The sequence below is a fragment of the Thermobia domestica genome, chromosome 13 (genome assembly GCF_964235325.1).
Source record: "Thermobia domestica chromosome 13, izTheDome1.hap1.1, whole genome shotgun sequence".
In the NCBI taxonomy this organism is placed as follows: Eukaryota; Metazoa; Arthropoda; class Insecta; order Zygentoma; family Lepismatidae; genus Thermobia; species Thermobia domestica.
The window spans coordinates 69305823-69325818 of NC_137466.1; the positions used below are offsets into that span (position 1 = coordinate 69305823).

General features: G+C 34.1%; 1 protein-coding gene across 1 annotated transcript in view; it reads left to right on the forward strand.

The window, feature by feature from the left end:
• The first annotated feature begins 595 nt into the window (after positions 1–595).
• The window catches only part of LOC145668212 (uncharacterized), a 93739-nt gene continuing 74338 nt past the window's right edge, over positions 596–19996 (forward strand). Inside the window, exon 1 of the mRNA XM_081735862.1 lies at positions 596–723. The gene's annotated coding sequence lies outside the window, so the exon portion shown is untranslated. The remainder of the gene's footprint in view (positions 724–19996) is intronic.

The window sequence follows — 19996 nt, forward strand, 5'->3', positions numbered from 1 at the left end:
TTAGTTTTTACCATGTCGAGCAAAGCGTAAACCGAGCCTCTCCTATCCACAGGAGAGGGACATTACAAATAACCATGCCATAGTTTAATCATAGACTGTGCTCTGGTTTAGTCTTTTCACTACCAAAAGGTTTTGTCTTTTACATTGAAATTATTGCAGTTTGCCGTATGAGTTTTTATCTGATCTATATAGCATGACCAAATTAGAGACATTGTGTTGATCGACTTTTTCTTTCGTTTGTTTACCTTTGAACTTCGCATTGGCATGCGTATCTCCTTCTTTAATTTCCGCAGTTTTCTAGGCTGCGATATATTTTAGATGTTACTTTTTTTTCTTAAAAGCAGCGCCGATATTAAAATTTTCTCCACGTTTGATTTATTTAAACTCTTCGATTAGTTGATTAGTATGTGAACCGTCATAATATTGTAGACTTCCTGTACATTTATAACATTAATATAGAATATAAGAATAAATGAATGAATTTATTCTTAACTTTTCTTGACTTAAGTTGCCATAAACCGTCGGTATTTACACGTAATATGATTTATCTATGGGTGCGAAGCGATTTTATGAATATTGTTCATATTTTAATTTACAGTGCAGAAATAGTGATGTGAATTGAGAAAGCACCTATTGTAATTTATACTCTCCACTGGAAGGCCAAAGATTGGTAGAGATACTACGTGAGATAGTTACATTAAGTGATAGATTCATTATCGAAATGTAAGTATTTTAGTATTGATATACGCGTTAAGTATGTTTCTCTAGTATAATTTGCATATGTAGAGTGTATTTACCCAAGATCTCACATGAATATATGAGAACCGAAAAAGTAGTTGCAGTAGTCTTAAAGTCAATTATATGTGAATTTGTGAATAAAATCGACCTTATCGCATTGCGCGAGCCCTCCTAAAATAGCTGCGGGAAAGGGGGATTTTTATCGTCATTATTGATTTTTTAAGTCGAAATAATAGATTACTAACTGTCCACATTTTATATTTTGAAAAATAACTGTAGATATCTTGAATATCAATGCTTTCGCCTGTATTATTTTATGTATTTGCCTACAGTACAAATCACAAGCAGTTTCTTTCTTCTTCCATGTTAGCTGCAGCTGTTACGGCAAGAATATACCTAGAAAACAGTCGGGATGTGTAATTTCTATATTAATGTTCTATTTTTTTTTTCAATACAATAAATAAGTTGTCCCTATAATTTGAGTGTACAAAATTATTGAATGTAAGTAATATCGAATACCCTCTTCATTGGAAACATTTTGTGTTGTTCTAGTGTTGTCACACGAAAGATATATAATTGGGCACAAGAGAGAATTATAAGGCAAGTGTTTATTGAATCAATGCTCATTTCGTAGGACTAGTGTGATTTTTTTTTTTTTTTTAGTTGCATGCGTATTATTTTCTCTCTTCAAAATTTCGTTCTTTTCGTGCGTCTGGAGCCATTTATTCGAAGATTATCCCTTGATTAATATTTTATATTGTGCAAGTTTCCAATGTTTACTCAAGCTGATCGGTTGTTATTCAAATAGAAGTTATTTATATCAAAAACTGTAGCATCCATTCCTTATCTTGTGCTGGTGTCTTTCAAATTACATCAGGCTACGTATAAGAGCGGTCCATGTCAGCCATTGTAAACAAAACATGTAAAGTTGGTATTTCTTTTTCGTATTTTATTTATTAATTTTTTACGGCGACCCATAATAATAGATTTTATTTTCTCTATTTTGTTTTACCCCTTTTCCTTTCCTCCCTTTATTTACATATATTTCTTGTGCTACGGGAACCGGTCAAAACCCCCACAGCCAAAACCCCCACACAAATGGACAAATCTCCCAAATACACGAACGGTCATAACCCCCACAGCCAAAACCCCCACACTGGTAGTCGGTCATAACCTCCAACGGTCATAACTCCCACACAAATGGACAAAACAGCCACACATAGCAACGGTCACAATCCCCACATAAATGGACAAAACCCCCACACAAATGGACAAAACTCCCACATGCAGAAATTGTCACAACTGCCACACAAATGGACAAAACCCCCACACAATCGGACAAATCTCCCACACTCTGAAATGATCCTGGTTGCATGTCTTGCCCTTGTACTTTTTAATAACATTTTTTATTCCACTTAAACTGATGTTGCAACTATTCTTCTTGGGCGTCATAAAGAGCTGCAACAAAGACGTGCAATCACGATCATTTCAGATTGTGGGGGATTTGTCCGATTTTGTGGGGGTTTTGTCCATTTGTGTGGCAGTTGTGACAACTTCTGCATGTGGGAGTTTTGTCCATTTATGTGGGGATTATGACCGTTGCTATGTGTGGCTGTTTTGTCCATTTGTGTGGGAGTTATGACCGATTGTGTGGGCGTTTTGACATTTCTTGAGTGTGGGGGTTTTGGCTGTGGGGTTTTGACCGTTCGTGCGTTTGGGAGATTTGTCCATTTGTGTGGTGGTTATGACCGATCGTGTGGGCGTTTTGACATTTCTTGAGTGTGGGGGTTTTGACCGTTCGTGCGTTTGGGAGATTTGTCCATTTGTGTGGGGGTTATGACCGTTTGTGTGGGCGTTTTGACATTTCTTGAGTGTGGGGGTTTTGGCTGTGGGGGTTTTGACCTAGACCCTGTGCTACAACCTTTAATTATAATACCTTAGTTATGGAAAGATGGAGATATATATATATACTGATTAGTTACGTCAAAAGTTCTACAGCCTCTTTCTTGTGCCTTTGGAGAGGAATTTATAACAAAAGTTATTCCTTAATTAATAGGGAATTAAGAAGCTTTGGCCCTAATTTAGTTTTTTATCTTTGTTTTAGTGTCACCCATTGCAGGTGATTCGTTTTCATTTTTTGAATCGATCGAAACAAGGGTTAACAATTCAGGTGTTACAATTTGTAAGAATAGTGTGAAGCACGATGACGTTGACCTATTAATATTAACTGTAAGACGGTTAATTGCATATTATTTTCACTTATTAAGAGCTTTTTTTAAAAAAAAATTCGTATGTTTTATACCAATTTACGAAGTCCGTCTCTACGGTTAACAAAAAGTGTTCAAACGTATTTACGTTTAGGGACATGTCCCTACAGTTGCCGGCGTTGGATTTGTGTTGAAAGAGCTATCTTGCTTCAGCACAAGATAATATGTACTAAGAGTAAATACTGTACTAACTCCTCGCATGTTGTATAAAACAAATCGTAAAGGAAACTACCTATATTCTGTTGCAACGATACTTGGGAATTTAGGTCATATAATATTCAACTGTATATTATTTAAAGATAAACGAGAAGTACTGTTAAACAAGTACGCAGCGACGTGAATTTTGGACCAATCAGCATAAATCAAGTCTTAACATCTGGGAATTGAAATACTATTAAGAATATTATCGACTATCTGCACTATCATAACATATACTTATAAAGAACAGAAAGAAAAAATGAAACAAAAGAAATTTATTACTAAAGTAAAAAGTAACTAAACTGTTTCGGTAGATGTTACCATCTTCGTCAGAGCTGAATTTCACTTTAACTGCGTTTCGAACTTTACGTGGTAACATGAAATATTTGTTCAGTCTAACAACAACTAAATCCAAATAACAAGCTTAAAATAATTTCATAATTTAATTTGACATGAATAATTATGATCCAGGAGAAATCTCTACTTGAAGTCTACTCCTTAAATTTATCTCTACCTCATCAGAAGTTATAACTTATAAGATAATCAAAATAATGCAATGTACTCTCGCTAAACTAGTCAATAATTTACATTTCAAACGATTGTTTAAAGTATTGAAAGTTTAATGATCACATGATAGAATATTACCATGGAAACAGATTATTAACAGAACTTGTGATGGCTATGTTCAGATAAACTTGAAATGAACCGGTTACGATTGCTGCAAAACGGTTCTGGAAATGGAGCTCTTCTTCAGCAGTATGAAACTTCAAAAAGTATGAATAATAAGGTAGGAGTCTATAATCATTAATGTTTTGTGTAATTTATATTTAGTTTGGTATATAGTATACTTTTGGTTTTATAAGTTTTAGAAGTAACGATAGTAATAACATTAGAAAGAAAGTTTCATATTTATTTCAATTACATAGATGCCACTTGTTTCCGAACTTGCATTCAGTTCAAACTGGCAACTCAATTCAACCAGGGCTGAGTTGCCCCATTGGGAAAATATTTGATACATTTCAGGGGAAATAAAAGCTCTGAAATGTATTTCTTTTTAATAGAAAAAATCATCTATTTATTTTATTAACATTTAAAACACAGTTCTGACCAGAACAAAATGAATTATATTAATAACTATATGTTTTTCGTTACAGTTTCAAGGACCTAACGTCCTCTTCATCAGACATTTAGAAAATACACATGACACCAAATCTTATATCTTCCTCAGCCGTTAGTTAGCATATTCATTTATGCTAACTATATATAAATGAATATGCTAACTAACGGCTGAGGAAGATATAAGATTTGGTGTCATGTGTCTTTTCTAAATGTCTGATGAAGAGGACGTTAGGTCCTTGAAACTGTAACGAAAAACATATAGTTATTAATATAATTCATTTTGTTCTGGTCAGAACTGTGTTTTAAATGTTAATGTGATTATCCAGAACCACGGAGTTTCTTTATTATTTTATTAAATGTAATGAAATAAAGTTTCTAGTTTTGCGTCCCATAATTATACCCTTTAGGCCAAAGGAGACAGATAATTAATGACGTAAATGATTATGAATTAAGTGGTGGTATGAGAATGTGGGAGAAACGATAAACCGCGAGGTAACCCATGGACACAATGTTATCCACAAACTCTCATGTCTGTGGATCAAACCAGGTATATCTTTGCACCAGAGGTAAATACCCTTACCACTGAGCATCATGCCTTCTATTAAGTGTAATGATTTTATTACTTATAAAAATTTATTTATTGTTCTCTCAAGAGCCACCTATTAAATAACATGACTCAATTGGCATTATGGTTCATAGATACACTAGCTGCAGATCTATCTGGCAAAATAAGTTACACTATCTAAGCTGCAGGCTTGAGTTTTCTGGGAGGATGACAATTGAACCTCTAACGACTATACGTAATCTTGATCAATTTAGAGAGTAAGATGGAAAGAGCTACTAAAATTACGCTGTTACTAAAATTAGTGGAAGTCTAGCTAACGTAAGGCGTTAGTACTACATTGTTAGGATAGTGTATATGTATAAGTGATTAAAATGTTTATGGGTAACGAAATCCAAATGGCGATACAGCTATTACCAGAATCTTTCATGAAAACACTTAATGAGCATGGAAACATGGAAATACAACTACTAGATGAATCAATATTCCGACTCGAGTAATTCATATTAATACAATACCCAACAGTACTACATCTATTACTCTTAATAAAAGTGAATATATCCTTACTAAATCAAATGTAAGTACCAATGATTCAAATTCAAATTCTACTGGAACAAATTACTATAACAAACATTCTGCGTCTGTGTATTCCTAAAATCCAACAGAATATTTGGGCAAAAAACACTTGATGAATTATAGTAGAAAACTTTCATGTAGAGATGCCAGATATTCTAAATTTTAACAATAAAGAGCGAAACCTCATAAAAATATTTTTCAAAACAGGCATGGAAACTAATGCCTTTTTAATGCATGATATATTAAGATAAAATTTGTTGGCATTTATTTCTAATCAGCCTTGTTTTCCTGTCATAATTAAAGCAGTAAAACCTGAAATATCTATCGACGAACTTCTACAAATCATTAATGCGAAATTCTGATCATTTCCGACAAATCAAGAAATCCGCTAACACTCATTTCATGACTTTCAATTCCCAAACTCTACCGAAAAAAAATAAATTGTATCGTTTAAAAATAAAACATTGAGGTCTATATCCCAGCAGTACGACACTGAACAACGTGCTACCGTTTCGGGGATACACTTCGTACGTGCAAAGCATATAAAAGCAATGCATAAATGCGTTCAAGCTCACGCAGACGAAATCTGTAAGAAACATGGCGTGAGCAAGAACATGAGGCGGATTATTTCAATTGTCCTGAATGTCAAATACGAAAGAACATAATGATAATCATGACTAATCAGTGACGCTTTGAGTGAGGCAAGTGCGTGCATAAATGAAGCTTAATAAATAAAATATTGTTAAAGTGGTACAGACCTCGCCTACCCTCTCTAATAGATTCAATAAGAAGTGATCCACACCACACAAATTGCCAAACAATTCAAGTTTCATCCATAGGATTCTGATCCTGATAGGAATTTACATTCTAGTTCAACTTCAAATACAGTTTCAATAGGAAATTAATAATATTAAATGAACAAGGAATTTCACCTAGTAAAAAGAGACATAAAACAACTAAAAACACATTTCCACAGGTACAACTTCAAACTATTCAGATCCATAACTGCAATTTTCTCCCCAGATCGTTTTCTCTATCAGCCCAGCACAATTGTAGAGAAAATGAATTACAAAGAATCCTAAAGGAAAATTCTGCAGTACCCACGTCGCTCCCAATCATCAAATGAATATACGACTATTCGGAACACATTAATTATAATTTCGAACAATAATATAGAAAGATAAACAGGAGTTTTAACAATGGCAATTTACGAAACCAGATTATGGACAAAATCTTTCTTGAAACTTCTAACCCTAATGGTAATATTAATGGAAATGTCAGTCAACATAACAGTTTAATAGAAAAACCAAATCCAAGAAAGAAAAAAAGAAAAAGAAACGAAAATTTTGGAAACTGTTTGTGTCACGAAGTATTGGTCTTTCAAAGCAGGATCTTGACAAAGCCATTCAACAAATCAAAGTTCTAAATTTTGATGATGAGATCGACAGCTAAACATAAAAGTAATTTCTCAATTTTCCAATGTTATGTTCAAAGTATATACAGAAAATTCTATACTTTTCATGATCTTACAGCATGTTACAAGCACGTTTAATTGCTCTTCAACAAACTAAAAGTAAACCTGAAAAATATTTAAAATTTTCAAAGTACAACATACGTATATGAACAATTTACGTATACAGTAGATTGACATGGAAAACAGATCATGCATTAATGATCTAACATATAAAAGAGTAAATATAATTAATTTATAACTACCAAAAGATGTTGCTCTTGAAATTAACATTCCGTCTGATATACGTAATTCCAAACACTGGTTTCTAGTCCAACCTCGTTCAAAATAACGTAAATGCTGATGTAATTCTTAGAGATTTTTAAAAAAAAATCTCGATTATGCGGAAAGGAAATAAGGCAGAAAAACATATTATTACAGCTTTTTCGGAAAGCTCATGTTTATATCTAAATGATGACACTCCAACAGAAATTTCCGAAATTGACCCTAGTTGTCCAGATTTAACAGTGATCAAATAAATCATCCATACCTTCAATTAATTTGTGCCTCACGATTTTTGTGCAATAATCACTTACTTCCTTATTATAATTAAAATATCCAGAAAGGATATTAATGATAAAACAAATATAAGTGGGAAAAAATCTCAATTTTATCACATCTCACATCGCCTAGATTGGATCAATTTTTCGAATATAGTGAAAAAAGTTAACCACTTTGATAAATGGTATGAATTCTACGTATTTAAACAATTACAAGGTATCATTAAATTTACGGTAGGCCTACTCTACTCTAATAGAAAAGAACTATAAATAACAGATCAGTGAATGTTACTCAACCTCAAATGAAAGCAAACAAAATCATAGGAAAATGGCCAATAGCATTATAAACCAATTTGGTTAACTATATATTTCAAAATTCATTCATCTTAACAAGTGTATCTAAAAGGAATTATCAACCCCGATAAGTTTCTGTGATACTGTATTTTATCAAACTCTTAAATTTTATTAGAAGTCAATCAAATTTTAAGGATAAAATAACTATAAGCCTTCCCTTGATACTGGAGAATAGATATATTTTCATTAAACTCACATTCCGCCACATACGAAATTAAACAATGCATCACCAAATGCATGAAATCAATCTTTTACATTGGCTTAATATCATCATGGACCATATTAAAATAGTCATTACCAGATGCAAAGTATTGATGGTATCAAGTACATTCGTTACAAAAACATGCCTGTGAAAGTCGTAATACATGATTAACATATACATTAATACGTGGTATTTGGAATACTTCAAACATTCTTAACTTTTGCCTTATCTTGTGTTCACCATTATCGGTGTTTTAATTAATAGATACATCAGTCCACTAGTCTAGTATACTACAATTGTGTTTAACTTGAATCACTTGTATTAGAATATATATAGATAGAAGTTTAGAAATGGCGGATGACGCCATTTGCATTTTTTGGCCGACTTTCTAGTCGATATTATATATTAAAGAAAATGTAGGTAAAATATAAGTAGAATGTTCCCTAACTATTCTCATGAGCGAAACCTGCGCTCTAAAACCTGCTTGTGGGGCATCCCTGTACTGGTGCAACTGGAGAAATTTTGTAAGGACGGTGCGTGATTTAGGTTCTTTGAAAGCTCTCCCGCTTGGTCTAGTATATAGGCGGAACTAGAGGGGGACGCCCCCCTAGAAGCAATGCTGCCCCCCAGAATTTTTCTACTGGATGAAAATGATGTTATTAATTTGCCTCACTTTACGCAAAAAGATTTTAGTGATGTTTGCATTCGACATATTTAATAGTGTCTATACTCATCCGCCATCGATTTCTTTTAAACATGGTCAGGTGCCTGGATGTAATAAAATCCCTGGACTAATGTGATAGCGGGCAGTATAGCGACCTCTCGACTTGCGCTGTATGCGATTTTTTTTTCATTTGATAGCTTCGTTAATGTAAATTATGTTTGTATTGTTTCAAGTAATTAACTTATTGACGTAGTAATCTTTTCTTGTTTATATATGTATGATAAATCAGTCTTATTGTTATTATTTTATTTATAGCATAGTAATGTTTGAATAGTTAAGATTCTCAGAGTAAAAAACAAAGGAAAGTAAGAAGAAGCCGAATTCTTCAACTGCTAAACTCAAGCGATTGTTACCCATTCAAAAGTCTCTATTCAATATAGTTTGTTGCTTTTCATTATTATTATTATTATTATTATTATTATTATTATTATTATTATTATTATTATTATTATTATTATTATTATTATTATTATTATCCAACCCTAATAGGAGTCTTTAAAGACAATGTGATTGGTTCCCCTTGTTTTTCTTGTTTTTCTACTTTCTGTTACATCTACAGTGTGGCCCAAAAGTAGGTGTACACCCCTGCATTGATCAAGTATAACATTCTAACTTATAGGTTTATTTGCTTCGACTGTTCCGAGGTAAAGATACAAGTAAAAAGACATTAAGAACAAATAATAAAGTAACTAAGTCTACCTGATGGATAACAATAAGAAATGATATAAAAAGTAATGAGTTGATCAGTACGGGACTGTATACCTACTTTTGGGCCACCCTGTATATCTGTACAATAGATTGTTACATTAACAGAGCGAATGTAGAAGTATTAAGAACATGGAACCGTTGCGGATTTTCGCAACATTCAAAGTAAGTATGAACTGAAGTTTGTGTTTACATTATTAAGGTATAAACTTTAACCAGACGCGCATTCAGAAATTTTTGTGCAGGGTGTCGAAAGTTGGGAGGGTTACAATATTGCAAGACAAAGACACGATGTTATTCTGCACCCAAGTAAATGATAAAAATTTCCAAGTAGCGGAAGTTGTGTACCCTTTATATTTAGCTTTTGAAAAGGGAGTATGTTTATGCTATGCTAAAGAAAAAAAACATGTTCCTGATAACCTGATAATTTAGCTTCATATTGTAAAAGTTACATGGGTATCGCAGCAATAACAAGAACCAGCGCAATTTTAACCGAGGAAGTCATCTCGTCTCTTGGTACGGAGGGCATTACCAAGGGACTTAAATTATTGTACCTAAGGACAACCATAAATCTGATGATAATCGATTATTGCCAACCAATTTGTTTGTTAAATTAAGTAATTATAAGTACAATACAGAAACCATAGTTTGTTTCCATATTCTCAATAGAATGGGAATTTTTGCATTGTCAAGTAACCTTCTAAATAGGCTACAAGGAATATAATGCTATATGAAACAAATAATATTGCAGTTTTATCACATTGTTTGCTGAAATAGCATGCAATGAGTATTTAACTAGGCTTTTTTTTATTTATTTTTTTATTTTACAAATTCGTAAGTTTATTCGCGCTACATCAAATAGCTATCATCATATGCAAAGCATTGTCCCTTGGTACTTGGATCGCCCTATTTATAAATTAAAGTAAAGTTAACGAAAGGAGTGTATAATAAATTAAAGTGATCAGAATGTAGAAGCAACACATAGGTAACTTAAATATATTGGAGCATTTACTTGTTACTTCCACTTATGCGCCAGCAAGAAAAACTCTCCAAAATTTCAGCAACGAAAGAAGAAATACTTTGATATACGAAAAAACATATATCTATTGCCTTCCAGTTCACTCGTTTCTCTCTATATGCAATTACTTTATGCTACCCAAATGAAGTATAGAAAACTGAATTCAGTGATAGGAAGACAAAATTGGTAAGAAAATCAGGAAAGCTCTAGGTGTCATGTTCCCTCCTACTTTACTTATATTCACAGAAAAAAAAATTGAAGAACTAGTAGATTCTTTTTGTAAGAAAGAAAAGAATACAGATATAGTATAAGTTCAAATCTTTAAGCCACATTAATAATTTCATTGTTAAAGAAAGTATAGTTCTATTAACCCTTTCTGACCTGAATTTTGTTTTGGAAATTATTTTATTTATTGCAATGGATTATACGTTTGTCTAAGGAAGTAAGAAAATCAACTTTTTTCTCAAAAAATATATTACCAGGGGGGAGATTTCGGAATGATTCCAAATGGCATCATTGGGACATTTGTGATGCGTACAATATAGAAAGTGATTAAAGAATGTCATTACTATTTCTTTATTAATCTCTGTTACATAAACAAACTTTCTGACAATATTGATAATTGCTTTGACCAATTTTGCTTTTTTTTTTTTTTTTTTTTTTTAAACATGAAAATCATTTTATGCACAACGCTTTGAAGCAATTCTTCTCCGTGTTCAGGCAAAGTAAAACGTTACATTTGCCACACTTAATTCTACTGTAAGTTTTGATACACAATTTGCATCTTGCTTTATCTGCTACAGCTTCTGGCCAATGACGAAATCCACATATCGAACGTCAGCAACAGGACGGGGAGCTTTTGATACTCTCTTCAGCTTTGATGGACCAGCGTTTGGCGACGCTGATGGACGTCCTCTTCTTTTCGGCTCAGTGGTTCGCCTTTTCAGAAGACCAGCAGATATATCACATACAAAATCAAGTATAAGGATTGGTGTTTTTCTTTCTTTTGATTACAGTACCTTCTCTAAGAAGCCATGCATTCACGCATGCCTTATTTATGAAATGAAAAATATTTTCTTAAGTTTCTTAAGTAGTATCGCCGACCCTTGATATTGGTGCAATAAAGTTGAACAAGCATACGTGCAAGTCAACACCACTCATAAATGTGTTGTATTCTTTTACTTCTCTCAAAGGATACAAAACTACCATTAAGTATGCAATTTTATCCCAAAAACACCCAAATAAAATGAGAATTGCATAAAACTCATTTTATAAACGCAGAGGGGCAAATTTCTCCTCTTCTTCCCCGTTCTCAACGCAGGGCCGGCCTTAAGAGGCCCTATCACTGCGAAATTAAAATACCGCTAATTTTACAGTAATTGTGTGATATCTTCCAATAGATTAAGAATAGTCGAAAAGTAGAACAAGACCTTCCTAGACAATATTATGTTACGTGAGATACCGTTATCACAACTCACTTATCTGCTTTCGATTTCCAATCATTTAGAAAATCGGCATTTATTTTCGCGTTTCTAAATAACTGCAAACGGAAAGCTACTAGATGATTCGTGATAACGGTAACTCATGCAAAATAACATTGTCTAGGGAGGTCTTGTTCCACTTTTCAATTATCTTTTATCTATTTGAAGATATCACGTAATTACTGTAAAATTAGCGGTATTTTAATTTCGCAGTGATAGAGCCTCTTAAGCCGATTGGACCGATTTCTCCCAATCGGGCCCCGTGTCTAAGGGGGCCCCGCGCTAGTGCCGTCTACTCTACTCTCCAGTGTAATCTATTATTCATTGCCGTTTTAACAGCATATTAGGCTCCAGAGAAAACAAATATGTTGTGATCCCAATGACTAAATTTTGTTCCTAATACATGTAATTAATACATGCCATTCTGCTCGTGGGGCCCCGAATGCTTGCGGGATCCTTGGCCAAGTAGCTATGGTACCGCTAAGATGGCTCTGCTAATCTCGGTTGTCAAGTACACACAACATATTTCAAAGGGAGGGTATGGCCTCTCCCTAACAAGTAAATGAATAGTTTGTATTAAGTTTCCGGGCATAGGGGTCTAAGCAAATATTTTCTGAATTTAATGCTGCATTAGTTTATTTATTTATTTTACAACTTCTCTTCAAAACAGATATTATGTCCATTGAGTTTTCTGCACACCCTCAACATCCCTAACACTCCATCAAATTTCCTTACACACACGTAAAAATATTGTTTCCTTTGAGTTTGTGTAAAAATGTATATCATTATTCTGGGCGCTCACCCTCTTTTATTTTGAACACCCCACTAAGTAAAAGTTCCTGGCGTTCTTACTGATTATGTCATGTGATACTACCGTGAATACCGAGATGGTATCAAATAAATCAGCCTCAGTTCGACTTGTTTGCATATCCTTTCTCTTATTATAGCTATATTAAAAAAAAAGACCAGAAATTATAAATAAAGCATCAAACAGGTTTACTACATTACATAAACAAAATAGCACACAAAAGGTAAATAATGCAAAAATGAGTCGTGGACCCATTTCAGTAAAAAATGTCTACTATTAGGGGTTCTAGAAATAATATTTATTCGTATGGCTTTGAGATTTGTCAATATTGTCCCTTTAATTAATTTGTCATGTGTGGAACGGGCCCAGGAGCGTAACTAACGGCCCCGCAGACCTTGCCGTGCGGGAGGGTCCACAGGCTCCGGGGGGCCCACAAAGAGTAAGAGAAAGATGGAGAGAAGGGGGCTATTTTTCCTTCTAGGGGGCCCAAATACGCGTATTAATGCTTGCCCCTTCAGAAAAAAAAAATCAAAGTTACGGCGCTGCACATAGAACTAAAATATTTAGGTGCAGAAAATAATAGCAGGACGAAAATGTGTTAAACATATAAAATATATTAATATTTTGCTATATTTTTCCAACAATCTTTTTATTATTATTAAATCTAGAACATCGAATGGAATTTAGACAAATATTGTTATTTGTTAATATTTAGATAATTATGAATTACATTTGCTATCTTTTTTTCGTTATAGATATGCCCTTATATTGAACATGCAAGCGCGACGCGTATACGACGAATTTCAAGAGATAGACAGAACGCGTTAAGAGTTATACTTAGTAATGTATTCTTATGGAAGAACATGTAGGATATTCTAAATGATGCACCACTTATCACGAGTATTACAGACAATTCCATTACTGGGATACAATAAACAATAGCATACAGGTGTCAGCTTGAGGTACAGTACAAGTAGCAGATTGGGAAATTTTTAAAGGGGCCTCGTTTTCGACTTAGCACCACAGATATATAACTTTATATGGGTGTTGATAATTTTTCGAAAAATGCCTGTCCTTTTCTTTACATATCATTCTTAAATAATAAACAGTTCATATTTAGATACATATTAAATGAAGGAAGGGGCCCGGTAGAAGATTATAAAATAATAATTTTCTTATGTTTTGATTTATCACCAGAGATACATAGCTTTACATGAGGGAAAATTATTGATAATTTTTCGAAAAATTACCGTTCTTTCCTCGTACATATCATACCTTAAATAGTAGACACCCCACTTTTATTTGCATTTTAAATGAGAAATTGGACTTAGTACAAGAGTATAAAATAATAATTTTCTTACGTTTCAACTTGGCACCAAAGATACCTGGACTACCGTCAAACGAGGAAATGCTGATACACTTTTTGAGTAAAAAGGTACTTATTTTCAAAACGATTACAGCTGAAATTGTAAACAAAATTATTTTATGTACATCCTTCCTAGATCTTCACATTAATATAAAAATGGGTTCTCTTTTAGCTGAATCTGTAGATATGTAACATGAAATACTTTTGGCATATTTTGTCCGTTTACATACAGGCAGTGGTGTATTTAGGGGGGGGGGCTTCCGGGCTTAAGGTCCCCCCGAAATCTTACTTACTATAGTAAAGTATATGAAATATCTTGCTGAATTTTCACATTTTCAGGCAAAGCCCCCGCGAAAGTTAGCAAAGCCCCCTCCGAAACAAAATCGTAAATACGCCACTGCATACAGGTGACATGGAAAATGGAAGTTGTGCAAAATATAACTTTTATTAGGCGAATTGGGTAACAAAATAGTGTAACTAAATCAAAATACTTTCAGCGTTAGGCCTTTATATACCAAGGAGCATGACAATTGCCCAAAAAATAAAACCTGACAAAAGTTACATATATATAAAATGAGAATGAACACTGAAAAACAAATAAAATTAAACAGCTATTTTGCTTCTGTGAATACAGTACACATATTAATGAACTTTCGCTGCTGATCCGTTGTATGCAATACCTGTACAATATCAAAAAAACATGCAGTTCTCACAGTAAGTGAAAGAAGCAGCATATTACTCGTGCTTGTAAAAAATTACCAATGCTTAACAGAAGCATAAATGAAACAAAATAAACAGATTTGCCACAAAAACATTGGGCTACCTGTCAAAAATAATCTATTTACTGTATGAACATCTATTCAATGCATGAACTAATCTATTTACTGCATGAACATCTATTTACTGTACATTCAGACCCTCAAATGCAACTGAAAAAGACATAGTTGTGCCCAATCTGTCTAGCACAAGTTGATGCAACAGCAGGACCACATCATCAACGGAAACAGTATCCACGCCCTCTTGTTCTGCCCAGTAAAATATAGTACCATTCATATTTTTGCGAACAAATCTGACATAAAAAGAATCAACTAATTGAATTACTTGGCCAACAATATGCTTCGCTGAATTCTTTCCTAAGTACGTATTTAACCAATAACCACTGTTCAACTTTAATTGCAGTACGATTTTCATGTTCATCATTTAAAAAAAAAATGTCAATAAATATCATTGTCTATGTACGTTGTTTTGTTATGAGTCATTATCAGGCACAAAATGGGACAAGTAAATTAACTAACTATGAATAGCCTACATTATTATTGTTCAGCATTGCCCCGCTATTCAATATTGTCCCATTCCGAAAAAATTTTGTCCCTCTTTGAATGTGAGGTCATTTTTAGGCAACACAACTTAGCCTAGATGACCACTACAGTAATACTTGCAGATAGCGACGCTGATACATTTTCTGCAATAATCTGCCTGGAAAATATTTTTAAATTTCATTTGTCAAAAAGTACAGACCCACGAAAAATTGAGAAATTAGGCTCTGTACAGAATTTTTATTGGGGCCAAAGTGGGGCTAAAAAAATACACAATGTAAGACCTGTATTACTTTGTTATATATCTCCATATATTTAATTTACACATTCATTGCATATTTTACACTCAGGGTAAAACCGAAATCTTTTCCCCTGTTCGTTCAGGTTCAGCATTGCCCCGGTTCACGGTAGTTTAGATAGTATTGTATATCGATAGTATTGTATCGATATGTTGTCTTCGCAGCTTGCTGAACTATTTTAAGCTATGTCTAAAGCGAAGGACAGAATAGTGACGTAGCGTTCAATTATCCAAAAAATCACATAGACTCTATGACAATTCTGTATCATTATATTACCCCGTAGACTCTTGGTGTACAGATTCCGGGTTCGACTCCTGGTGGGAGAGGATTGCATTTTGACCTCATTATGGTGTTTCTCATTTTACTACGAACTGTAGATCCACGTCTCAGATAGCCACAGTGCAGAAAAGGAACGCTAATCTTCAAAAAAGAACATTTGAACGTGATAGTACAGTCAGCGACAAAAATTCTTTCCGTTCGGTAAAATTTATTTTGAGAATAAAGAAATAAAGGCTGGAAGTGCAACGGTGGTATGACTGGAACAGAAAATTACATTCTTTTCAATGTACTGAAAACTGTCCTCAAATTTTCCTTCCGTTTTGATGTTATTTAAAAAACTACTTTAATCAACAGAAAGAACTTTTGACGCTGACTGTACATATTGGAGTGGTCGAAGGGCCACACCAATACATTCCCTAAAGTACATTCATTGTTTATTTTATTTCATCTAACAAGAAGCAGCAAAACTTTCTCCGACAGATAGGGATTTTCCCGTTTGGAACCTAGTGATATTCTTGTACAAGATTGCCAGTGATCAAAAATTTATTTTAGAAATGGAAATAATTACGCACAATAGTAACACATTACATCAACTATTTATTGATTTTAGAAAGGCTTACGACTCGGTTAAGAGAGAAAGATTGTTTAACGTTCTTACAGAATTTGGAATACCGTAAAAGCTAATTAGATTAATTAAGATATGTTTAAATGAATCCCAAAGTAAAGTCCGGATAGGAAAATTTTGTCCACGAGCTTTCGCATCGAGAATGGACTGAAACAAGGAGATACGTTGTCGCCATTATTATTCAACTTTGTCCTGGAATATGCTATAAGGAAAATCAAAGATAGCAAGCAGCGCCTAGAGTTGAACGGTGTTCACCAGGTTATGGCGTATGCTGATGTAAATTTAATAGGGGATGATAGGAGAATAATAAAAAGAAATGCAGAGGTCTTATTAAACACTTGCAGGGACATGGGTTTAGAAGTAAATGTTAAGAAAACTAAATACATGGAAGTGCGTCGGGACCGTAATACGGTAAGTTATGGATGCGTTAAAATATTAAATAATACTTTTGATAAAGTGGATGCTTTGAAATATCTAGGATCAATATTAACAGAGGAAAATCCTATTCACGAAGAAATTAAATGTCGACTAAAAGCAGGGAATTCGTGTTATTATTCAGTTCAAAATCTCTTGTCATTGCGAAGTCTGTCGAGGAATTTGAAGCTTAAAATATATAAAACGATAATCATGCCTGTTGTTCTGTATGGTTGGGAAACATGGTCGCTTACTCTGAGGGAAGAACATAGACTGAAAATATTTGAGAACAAGATCTTGAGACGAATATTCGGACCCAAGAGGAACGGGAATGGGGAATGGCGGAAACTTCATAACGAGGAACTACATAATTTATACGGTTTACCCAACATTGATAGGTCGTCAAGTCTAGGAGGCTTAGGTGGGCGGGTCATGTAGCTAGAATGGAAGAAAGTAGAAACGCTTTCAAAGTCTTGACTGGAAAACCAATCAGAAAACGACCATTAGGAAGACCTAGGAGCAGATGGGAGGATAATATTAAGATGGATCTCGCAAAGATAGGAATACAAAGTAGAAACTGGATGCAGTTAGCTAAGGATAGAAGTCAGTGGAGAGCTTTTGTGAACGCGGCATTGAACCTCCGGGTTCCATAGGCCATAAAGTTAGTTAGTTAGCAACACATTATGTATTATGTTTAAAATGTTATTATTTAGATTATTCGTCGACTTAGGCTTCGCAAGTGTTTCACCGGGAGTGGTCTACGCGTCATCTTCAATAGTACCATAGTTTCCTCAGACTCTTTTGGACCATCGGAGTTCGCTCGTTATCTCTTCGTTCAGGTAGTTCTCCAGTTATCTAACGGTCTGCATGAAAAAAAAAAAAAACATTACTTTTTTAAAAACATGCTTTCCTTAAAACATGAAACAAAACAAAACAAATCGTACTGAAAAAGTAAATTAGTTTTTTTTAACATAATTACTTTTTAAAAAATCAATTTATGCATGCCTAAAAAGAAAATCATGGGGAGCACTCTCATATGATTATATTGTAAATTGATTGTATTGTATATGAGTGTGGTCTCCATCACCGGCTTTTGTGAACGCGGCTTTTGTGCGGGACATGCCCGGCCCCCCTAGACCCCCTTGGATTCGGGCCTGTTTCATAATCTGAATCTTAATTTATGAAGATCTCTTGCATGTTTTATTGTAGATGCCAACTACCAAGCATTTTTTGTTGCATAACAAAATAGGATGTCGTATAATTAGCAGAGAACAATATTAATAACTTGAATATTTCAGTAAATTAAATTAATAGGAGTATATACAGTAAAAGTAACAATAGAATATTGTATTGTCGTCCGAGTTATATCACTGTGGAAAATTTAGTAGTTATATGGCACCGGGAGATGAGTGATATTAAGGTTGCAAGAAGTGAGTGCACGGTTGAATCATTGTAAGTGAGATATGAAATGAAATGAAATTTTTCTTTAACGACCCACCATTATGCTCTTTAGGCTAAGGGAGACGGATGATTAAGGCGAGTGAATGATGGCGCGAGGGGGGAGTCAAGCCGTGCCACCGTCCAGGGCGGCAAGTCTAATAGGCGGCAAAATTTGAGAAAGAAAAGAATACTATCAAAATATAATGTTTCGTAATAGGACCACACGGAAAAATAAAATTGTGCTCACCTGGGAATGTAACTGAACTTACTTCACTTACATTCAGGAAAATACTCACTCAGGAAATTCAGAGCATTCCCTTTTATTTTTCAATCCAGCGAATTGGTCTCGTAGTATACCGTAAATGATTTTTATTAGAACCACCCTAGTCAAAAGAGATCCTCCAAAGCAATTAACCAAGTTTGACAACTGTACCCGGGAGATAATTTCAACCGTTGATTCATAGGTAACTGATACAAGTACATTATGTAATTGCGAAACTGTGTTCTGAAAGTAGTTAGTTTATTCAGAAAGTAAAAGTGCTGTTTTCCGGTTTTCTTGCAAATTATTTTTCATGAGAAAAATATCTTTTACAGTTGATGGTTATAACAATTGGCGCCACATTTCTGAAGCTTTGGCTAGACGTGTTAGCTCTCCTATTCATCTTAAGTCGCAAAGAGGGTGGATGGAGCTTTCGTTAAGACTGAAGAGTGGTCTTACAATTGACACAGAACTCACCAGAAAACATTAAATGCCAAAGCACAACATTGGAAGAACCTAACAGAACGACTAGTTGCAATAATACAGTTTTTAGGTGAACAATGTCTACCGTTACTCGGAACATCACATAACTTTATACAAGTAATAATAGTAATTTTTTGAAAGTGGTAGAACTCTTTGCAAAGTTTGATAACGACATAGCCAAACACATTAAAAGAACCATGGGGGCACTGGCGCAGTTCCCGGGGGATGAGAGGGACATGTCTCCTCCAATCTTGGAACTGGGGGAATACCCCCCAATAATCTGATTTGAAATGTGTCTTTTGGGGAGAAATGTGATGATTTGTATTCCATTGCCACAAAGGAAGGTGAAATAAAATTGATATCCTCCCCAGAATAAGCCTCAAATCTGCCCGCCTCCAAGGGATAATTTGCTCTCTGGAGGTAAATTTTCTTCAATACGATCTTGCGATGACACTCATTATAATTTTGTTTATATTTCCTAAATAAATATTTTTGTAGTAGTAACTGCAGTACAATATTATTTAATGTGAAAAGTGAGAGCGAGAAAATTTAGTAAACTTTTATTCGTAATTTTTTTTTCTTATCGTGGATCTGGAATAGAGGCACTTCAAACTAGTGCTTATTTTATAACTAAACACGAGTAATAAAGTAAATTATTATTTATTTTGCTCATGTACTGCATTTTAATTTCACCTAAGTAAAATGTTTTGGAGTGCAAAGGATCGCTGACTGTTCTTTTGGCCTATACAAATA